This window comes from Oryctolagus cuniculus, chromosome 17 (assembly GCF_964237555.1).
Source record: "Oryctolagus cuniculus chromosome 17, mOryCun1.1, whole genome shotgun sequence".
Lineage (NCBI taxonomy): Eukaryota > Metazoa > Chordata > Mammalia > Lagomorpha > Leporidae > Oryctolagus > Oryctolagus cuniculus.
The window spans coordinates 4,036,571-4,045,439 of NC_091448.1; the positions used below are offsets into that span (position 1 = coordinate 4,036,571).

The 8,869-nt window shown below is 63.9% G+C and overlaps 1 long non-coding RNA gene across 1 annotated transcript; it reads right to left on the bottom strand.

Annotated features, from left to right (window-relative positions):
- Nucleotides 1-4,986: 4,986 nt before the first annotated feature.
- LOC138846118 (uncharacterized) lies at nucleotides 4,987-8,550 on the bottom strand. The gene is made up of 3 exons (XR_011383512.1): nucleotides 8,232-8,550; nucleotides 7,916-8,146; nucleotides 4,987-5,465 (listed from the first exon to the last, which is right to left on the bottom strand). It is a non-coding gene; the product is annotated as an uncharacterized lncRNA (long non-coding RNA).
- Between the last annotated feature and the right edge of the window lie 319 nt (nucleotides 8,551-8,869).

Sequence of the window (8,869 nt, forward strand, 5' to 3'; positions counted from 1 at the left end):
CGCTGCGCCGCGCCCATGGCCCTGCGCGAGGCGCCCCGCGCCCGCCCGCCCGCCCGCTCGCCCGCCGGCCCAGCTGCCCGCGCTCGGGTGTCCGGCGCCCGGCCCCGCGCTGCGCTACGCCCGCAGGCGCCGCATTGTTCCCTCGGAGGCGGCGCGGCGCGGCGCTGGGGCGGCCCGGGAGCGGCGGCCGCGCTTCCCCGGCGCGCCGGCGCCACCTTGCGGCCGCGGCCCGGCTCTGCGCCCGCCCTGCGAGCGGCGGGGGGCGGCCCTGGCCCCTCCCCTCCCCGTAGGCGATGCCGGGTCCTGGCCCGGCCCCTGGGACCCCGGCTGCTTAAGCTCTGCAGAGCGCAGAGACCCCTTCGCTTCCGCCGTGCGCAGGGGTCGACGCTGGGGCTCTGCCCGCGCCGTTCCTCTGGGCCCCAGCACCAGCTACTCCCCACCCGCCCAGCGCTTGGCCGGTCACCCATCTTGCGTCTCATGTGGGTCAAAAACTCCTTCGACTCCTCTCCTCTCTTACTGACGGGAGCATAAGCGGGTGTCGGCGCCCGGGCCTAGCACCAGGTCGAGGGCACCTGCGCGGGCCTGGATTCCAGCCTCAGATCCTGCGAGCCAGGGTGCCAGTGCCCCAGGCTCCTGGCAGCCCCAAAACTTGTGGGCTTCCTGTCTCTGCGCATCCCCGTGCTCTCCCCACACCCCCAGGCTGTTTGCAGCTGCAGAGCTGGGAGCAGTTCGCTCGGAGCAAAGCTGCACCTGACAGCTGCATGCTGGGAAGCCCTCCGAGCTGGGAAAACCGGTGGAATGGCACCGCCGACCCCGAGGGGGATTCTGCCCCCTTTCTTCTCCCGCCTCCGGCCCTGGCCCCGGCCAGCCAGCCCCGGGACCCCCCCGACGCACACACTGGCTCGCTGGCCAGCCTGCCGGCTGGGAGCATTTCTCACTGGCAGTGACTCACGGCCCAAGCCTCCCTGCTGCTTCTCATCCAAATCCACCTGTCCCGGGCTCCATTATCTCATCGCCTGGCTCCCTGCGAGTGCGAAGACGGTGATAAATGGTGCTGGCGGATTAATGTGCTGTACCACCGAGCTAACGCATTCGCACTGGGCAAGGGCGTGCTGACCTGGCTCAGTGCAGAGGACTGAGAAATGGTGGCGGGACATTTGGCCGGCTGGCCGGCTTGGGTTGCCACTGGGTGCCCCCACCTGCCAGCAAGTCGGGCAGAACCGTCACCCCTGGCGGTCAAGGCCAAAGCCACAGCTATGCTCAGCGATGAAACAGCCGAACTGTGTGTGTTTGCCGCAACTCAGAGGGTTGGCCTGACCCTGGGCTGGCATTTATGCCAATAGGTGGAGGTGCCGTCCCTCCCAGAGGTTACGGCCAAATCTGGTGGGGATCATGGGGGGAGGGGAGACAGGACAGAGGCCAGGACTTAGTAGGTGGGGGAGGGTACCCCCTCCCTCTCCCTCTGGGCTTTGCTCTCGTGGATCCGGCTCGGAGGTAGCGGGGGGGAGGCCACCCTTTGCCATTTGAGGGTGGGCTTGGGCAGACAGGAAGGTGCAGGGAGCTGTCAGTCTCCCCTCTGCCAGCCTCTTGTCTGGTGGTTCTTCTTGCCCTGTGTGGCGCTGTTAGCCATTAGGAGAACAACTGCGAATCACTGCCCCGTGCCACGTGGGGGCCGAGCCCCCGCCACGCCTGGGTGTCTGCAGCTGTCGATCGCTGGCGCCAAGGCTGCTCTCAGGGCCCTGCCCGCGTCCCTCACGGACTCACCCCCGCGATCACAAGGCAGCTCACTGAGAGGCCTCCCGCTCCCCGCCTGAGGGCTCCCTGGCTGAGGGAATTTGCTAGAACTCACAGGGCCAAGACCCAAGGGCCACAGAGGCGGTGCCCCTAAAACAGGCCTTGAGCAGAGGCCCTGCTCCTGTCCCCCGGACGGGGCCCTCTGGGGCCGGCTCCACGTGGGAGCGTCTTTGAGCTCCGGGGCCCCAGGGTGGCACAGAATCTGCCCGTCTGACAGCTCCGCGCTGGCTTCCCGCCCCCTCTGCTTCTCTCCGCCCCCATCGGTCGGTGTTCTCTGGTGGCCTCCTTAGCAGTCGGCTTGTGGTTACGGCAATGAAATGCCTAGGGCAGCGGCTTTATAAACCAGAGGTTCATTTCAGCTCATGGCTTTGGAGCCCCACACCCCAAACTCAGGCAGGCCCCCGGGGCTGGCCCCTGGTGATGCTGTCCCGTGGCAGAGCCCTGAGGTGGCACAGAGCGGGACGTGGTGAGACACAAGCGTGCACCCCCATCTGTGTCCACGTGGCGACCTATGAAGGCACCGGGATTTAACCCTGGAGGCTCCCCCTGGTGGCCGGTCCAAGCCAGGCCACTCCCAAAGAGCTCGCCTCCAAACGCTGTGCTTGCATGGAGTTTCCACCCTCCTAGGGCCGCAAGACAAGGCTGTGGGGATCAAGCCTTTTATTATTATTTTATTTATTTGTAAGGCAGAAATACAGAGAGAGAGAGAGAGAGAGAGAGAGTGAGAGAGAGAGAGAGAGAGGTCTTCCATCCACTGCTTCACTCTCCAAATGGCCACAACGGCTGGAACTGGACCAGGCCAAAGCCAGGCGCTTCTTCCGGGTCTCCCACGTGGGTGCAGGGGCCCAAGCACTTGGGTCATCTTCCACTGCTTTCCCAGGCTGTTAGCAGGGAGCTGGATCAGAAGTGGAGCAGCTGGGACTCGAACTGGCGCCCCCGTGGGATGCCGGCACTGCAGACAGAGGGCTTTCTCCGGCACAGCGCCGGCCCTGGGACCAAGCCTTTAACCATGGGCCTCTGGGGGGACATTCAGCACCCACACCAAACCGAACTCACAGCGCCTTCCAGATAAACGACCTGCACTCCGATCCTTGCCCGGCGTCTGCTTCTGGGCCCCCACACCAGGACCGTGCGCCACAGGCCGACGCCGTGGCCCTGGCTCAGAGCAGGCTGGTCAGCCGAACGCAGGAAGACGGAGTGCTTTGTCTGTGAGGAGAGGCAGAGAGCGCTCCCCACATGCCGGGTGCGGCCTCCGGGTGCTGGAGCTCAGCCCAGGCCTCCCACGTGGGTGGCAGAGACACAGTTACCTGCTTGTGTGTCCCCACTGCCCCAGGGTCTACACTGGCAGGAAGCAGAGTGAGGAGCAGGCCAGGGCTGACACGGGACAGGCATCCTGACTGCTTGTCCAAGCGCCCGCCTGCGTGTGCGTGTTTGACTGGGTTCCTGGAGCTGGCCCGCTTTGGGTGTTTAATGCCACAGATTTCACAGTGTGAATGGCCAGGGTGGAGAGCCACAGATCCAGACAAACGCCCATCACCTGCGATGAGGCTAAGCAAGGGGGTGCGGGGAGCAGGGAGCCCCCTCCCACGGGAGGTCACACCCCAGCACTGGTGTCCGGTGGCACCAGACCCCCAGCCTCCCCTGTGCCATCACGGCTACAAAAGAACGGGAGCGAGCCCAGGGCGGGGGTGGGGGTGCAGGCTCGCATTGGCGGGGGGGGGGGACTCCAAGTGCATCTGGGCCCCCTCCTGCCACCCTTGATCCTGCTGGCCGGGCTGGAGAGGCCAGAGAAGCCCATAGCCCCGGAGGCCCAGGCCGGGCTGTGGAGGGCGTCTGTGGGACAATGCGCAGGCAGCCCAGGGAAGGGTTGGAGCGCCGCCCCAGACTACGGTAACGAATGACCACCAGGCCGCCCTCCTTGCCGTCCGGGGGTCTCAACTCCAGCCGGGAGCCTCCGTCCCGGGGCTGTGATGCTGCTGTTTGTGCCTCCAGCCTCTGCCCGTGGACGTGTGGCTGTTGCTCTGTCTGTCGCCGTGTGTCCTGGTTCCCCTCTCCTCATCAGAGTGTCAGGCGCTGGACCCAGAGCCCGCCCTGACCCCGGCCGCCGGCCCTCGCTCAGGACAGCTGCCAAGGCCCTGCTCCCAGATAAACCCAGGCGCTGAGGTCCTGGGGGTCATGGCTCGGGGGCGGGGGCCATGACAGGGACCACGTGGACAGGAACTGGCAGCCCCTGGGGAGGACAGGCCACCCGTGCTCCGTGTGGCCGTGGGAGAAGCCAGGAAGCCAGGCCTCTCGGGTGAAGCTGTGGAACTTCAAATGTAGGCTCAATATTTTTAGCTCGGCGTGCAAGGCAGCAAACGCTATTGTTGGAAGGCCCGCCGCTGCAGGAGGCACAGAGCGCGGAGCCCCCGCCCCCAAGGAAGGTCAGCAGTGCTGGGGGCGGGCAAGGGTGGGCTGCCCCTGAGCCCTCTGGGCCCGGCTGGGGCTGGGAGCCTTGACTGCCGCTCCCAGGGTGCCGCAGCGTCCGGGTTGTCCCTGGAGCTCCAGGGGAGCCAGGTGAGAGGAAGGAAACCGCTCCCGGCATTTGACATCCCCACTTCCCGGGCCTGGCCACAGCCACGGCGCATCACGGGGCGACAGGCCCGTGTCCCGGGCCGGAGAGCGACGTGTGAGTGACGTCACCGCAGCCTCGCCCACGCTGCACGCGAGGCGACGGCGCGAAGTGGGGCGAGCCGTCCCCGCAAAGCGTAGCTCCTGCTTGTGTTTCACAACATTCGGGCTAATCCTCCCGTTGAACAGCGGCGTCTGGGGTTTATTTTTATTTATGCCAGAAGGGCCATTCTGCTGCACAGCTTGTGGGAGCCGGGAGCAGCCTAGTGTACTTTTCCCTGCTCTGCAGGGAGGGAGGCTGCTGTGTCCGCGTGCACGCGTGTCTGTGCGTGTACGCGTGTCTGTGCGTGCACCTGTGTCTGTGGGTGCATGTGTGTCTGTGAGTGCACGTGTGTCTCTGTGTGCATGTGTGTCTGTGTGTGCACATGTGTCTGTTCATGCATGCGTGTCTGTGTGTGCACGCGTGTCTGTGTGTGCACCTGTGTCTGTGTGTGCATGCATGTCTGTGTGCATGCATGTCTGTGTGTGCACACGTGTCTGTGTGTGCATGTATGTCTGTGCGTGCACGCGTGTCTGTGTGTGCATGCATGTCTGTGTGTGCACATGTGTCTGTTCATGCATGCATGTCTGTGTGTGCATGTGTGTCTCTGTGTGCACGCGTGTCTGTGCATGCACGCGTGTCTGTTCATGCATGTGTGTCTGTGTGCACGCGTGTCTTGCGTGCACGCGTGTCTGTGTGCACGTGTGTGTGTGTGTGCATGCGTGTCTGTTCATGCATGTGTGTCTGTTCATGCATGCGTGTGTGTGTGTGCACCTGTGTCTGTGTGTGCATGTCACGAACTGAGATTCTGCTTACGAGCGCCTGCTGCGGGACTCTGAGTGGTTACTGTGCTTACAGTCCTGACTTACGTAGATCTGATCTTGCAGGTCAACTTTTCAAACGACCCCCTTTCCCTCTGGGCGCTCTCCGTCCTTGCATCACGGGCCGCTCGCAGGAACATGGGAGGAGCCGTCCGGGCTGGCCACCTCGTGGCCCCTCAGAGATGCCCAGGGCCTGATCCCTGCGAGTGTGAATTAATTAATTAGACTGATGAACGAGGCATCCAGGCTGCTGCACAGACGGCTGAGTGTGCAGTGCCGAGACTGTGGCCTAAGAGGGCCACGTCGGGCACCTGGGCGTGAGCCAGCTCCGTGCCTGACTCCAGCTTTCTCCTCCTGGCTGGGAGGCGGCAGCGGTGGCGCCTGAATCGGGTTCCTGTGGCTGTGACGGAGACCAGGTTTGAGTTCTGGCTCTGGGCCTCAGTCCCAGCCCCCGCCCAGCCGCTGTGGGCACTGGGGGAGTAAACCAGCAGATGGCGCCATCTCACTCTGCCTCTCAAATACATTTTTTTAAGATTTATTTTTTATTTATTTCAAAGGCAGAATGGCAGGGAGAGGGAGGAGAGAGAGAGAGATCTTCCATCCACTGGTTCATTCCCCAAATACCTGCCAAAGCGGGGGCTGGACCAGGCCCTTGGAGCTCCATGCAGGTCCCCCACGTGGGTGGCCGGGGCCCGGGTACTTGGCCCGTCCTCCAGTGCTCTCCCAGGCGCATTGGCAGGAAGCGGCGCAGGCAGCGGAGCAGCTGGGGCCTGAGCCCTGGAACTGGAGGTGCTCCCAGCGGGGGCCAGCGTCACAGGCAGCAGCTTAGCGTGCCGCACTGCAAGCCGGCCCCTCAGGTCAGTGTCTAAAAAGACCTCAGACACAGAGATTGTCCAGGATTGCCTGCGTGGGGGCGGGGCTCTAGCCCCAAGGATCCTTGACTGCAGCAGAGGGAGTCAGGGGAGGCTGTGAGAGACTCCACCAGCCACATCGGCTGGGAAGACGGAGGAAGGGGCCCAGAGCCAGGGAATGAATGCACGTGGCCTCCAAAAGCCAAAAATACAAGTTCTCCCCTCTGACACCTGAGCTCGACCCACGCTGAGAAACGTGTGCTGTTCTGTGTCCCTAACTGTGTGGCTCCGGGTGACAGCTGCCGCAGGAAACCGCACCTGCTTGGCAGAGCCAGCATCGCCAGGCACCACGAGCTCCACGCTGCCCGTGTCTGAGCGCCCGTCCCCAACACACGGATGAGGAACCAGCTCAGAGGGGGACCTGCTGGGCGCCGCTGATCCAGATTCCAAACCGAGCCCGGCAGACCGCACACTGCACCTGGCCAGGGGACCGGGGGTCTGTCACTCGCTGGGCTCAAGCCCTGGCCAGGGGACCGGGGGTCTGTCACTCGCTGGGCTCAAGCCCTGGCCAGGGGACCGGGGGTCTGTCACTCGCTGGGCTCAAGCCCTGGCCAGGGGACCGGGGGTCTGTCACTCGCTGGGCTCAAGCCCTGGCCAGGGGACCGGGGGTCTGTCACTCGCTGGCCTCAAGCCCTGGCCAGGGGACCGGGGGCAGGCGTGAGCCGCTGCGCCCAAGGAGCTCAGGCTCCGGGAAGAGGGGTGCTCTGTCTGAGGGCTGCAGGCGCCCCCGGAGGAGGGGCTGCCCTCAGGCCGACAGGCCCCGCCAGCTGCCTCCCTTCCTCCGGCTGCAAACTGGGCATCCCCACGGGGGTGGGGAGGGGGCTCACCGGGCCTTGCTTCCACCCTGGCGAGGGTGATGTAGGAGAGCAGAGTCCGGAGACTGCCTCCCAGGGCACCTTGCCACCTTCCCCCGTGTGCCAGGGCCTCAGGGTACCCAGCCCCACGCGGGGTCTTCCCACTGTCAACAGAGTGGAAGCCAGGAGCCCCGCAGGAGTCCCAGGCAGCGGCTTAACCACGGACCCGAACGCCCGCCCCCGGAGTTTCGGTTCCGGGACGCTCGCACAGCAAGTGCGAACGTACTTAACGCCGCCGTGCTGCACACTTAGAAACCGCTCGGATGGCGCATTCTGCCGGGTGCTTTGCCACAAAGCAGGTTTTTAAAGGAATGAAACTCTGCTAGGTGCTGCAGTGTCGGTGAACCTTGAGCACACTCTGCTAAGCCAATGAAGCCGGGCACAAATGGGCAGATATTCCACGATTCCCTTTGCGTAAATCTCCAGAATGGGCAAATCCACAGAGCCGGGAACTCCCGGGTTTGCAGGGACCAGCTAGGGAGGCCGAAAAGGGAGTGCGTTCCAGCGGGTGTAGGATGTCCTGAAGCGCGAGAGGGGGGTTTGCACGGTCTCAAGTGCACTAAACTCAGAAGCGCACGGGGCCAGCTCTGGCGTAGCGGGAAAAGCTGCCGCCGGGGACACTGGCATCCCATAGGGACGCTGGTTCAAGTCCTGGCTGCTCCACTTCCCATCCAGCTCCCTGCTAATGCTCCTGGGAAAGCAGTGGAAGACGGCCCGAGAAGCTCCTGGCTCCTGGCTTCGGCCTGGCCCAGCCCTGCCATTGCAGTCATCTGGGGAGTGAACCAGAGGATGGAAGACCCCTCTCTCTCTCTCTCTGTGTGTGTGTATATAACTCTGACTTTCAAATAAATACATAAATCCTTAAAAAATAATAAAGAAATACACCTCAAGAAATCAGCAACTCAGTTGTTCGCTCTCGAGGCGTGGGTTTCGGGTGAATTGTATCTCAGCTTTTCAGACGCAGTAACTGGACCGCAGCTCCATGAACAGTGTGAGAAGAGCTGGGACTGGGCTTGCTGACCTGCCCCCACGCCTGGCCCAGGGTGTCCTCTGCTCTCCCTGGACTGTGTTGGGGACACGGCGCGGAGGGCGACTGAGGACCAGGTGCTCACCGCCCTGCAACCAAAGGAGAGAAGATGTTTAAGGAGCCGAGGCCAGGGTCAGCGCGAGGCGCCCTCGTCCGGCCCGGCCGCCAGCGCACCTGCAGGGCCCATGGGACGTCATGTGGGCGCTGAAGTGTCCTCCCAGAATGTGGGTCACGAACCCCTTCTCCGCCCTCCCTCTCTGCTCTGACGGACGGAGAAAGCATCTTGATTAAGCTCTGTCTGCTGGCCTAATCCGAGAAATGCAAAATGGAGGCGCCGCCGCCCGGCTCTCAGCCGCTCGTGGGACTGAAGGCTCTCCTCTGTTTTCTTCTCAATCCGTTTTTGGGATGCTCATGAATTGGGTCTGGCCCAGGAACAGAGAGAGAGGCAGCGCCGTGAGCCGACCTGGGGGGCTGGGGCTGGGGCATTGTCCCCAACTCCTACAGAACCCAGAGTACCTGCCACCAGCCTCCCTCTCCCCACCCCCACCCACTCCGCCTTGAGGCCCATCCCCCACCTGCACATGGACCCCAGCCCCTCTGCCTGGTTTGCCCGCCGGCTCAGAAGAGGCCCTGGTCTGGTGGCCTCATCCCGGGACCCAGAACATACTCCCCGCTTCATGGAGTCGCCGGTGCCTTGTGGCGCTGCTCCCCGGTAGAACCCCTGACCCACACCTGCGGCTGCGGGCAGAGCCTCCGCCCCCCTCGGTGATGCACGAGGCCTTGCAGTAGACCCTTCGCTGACTCCCTCTGGG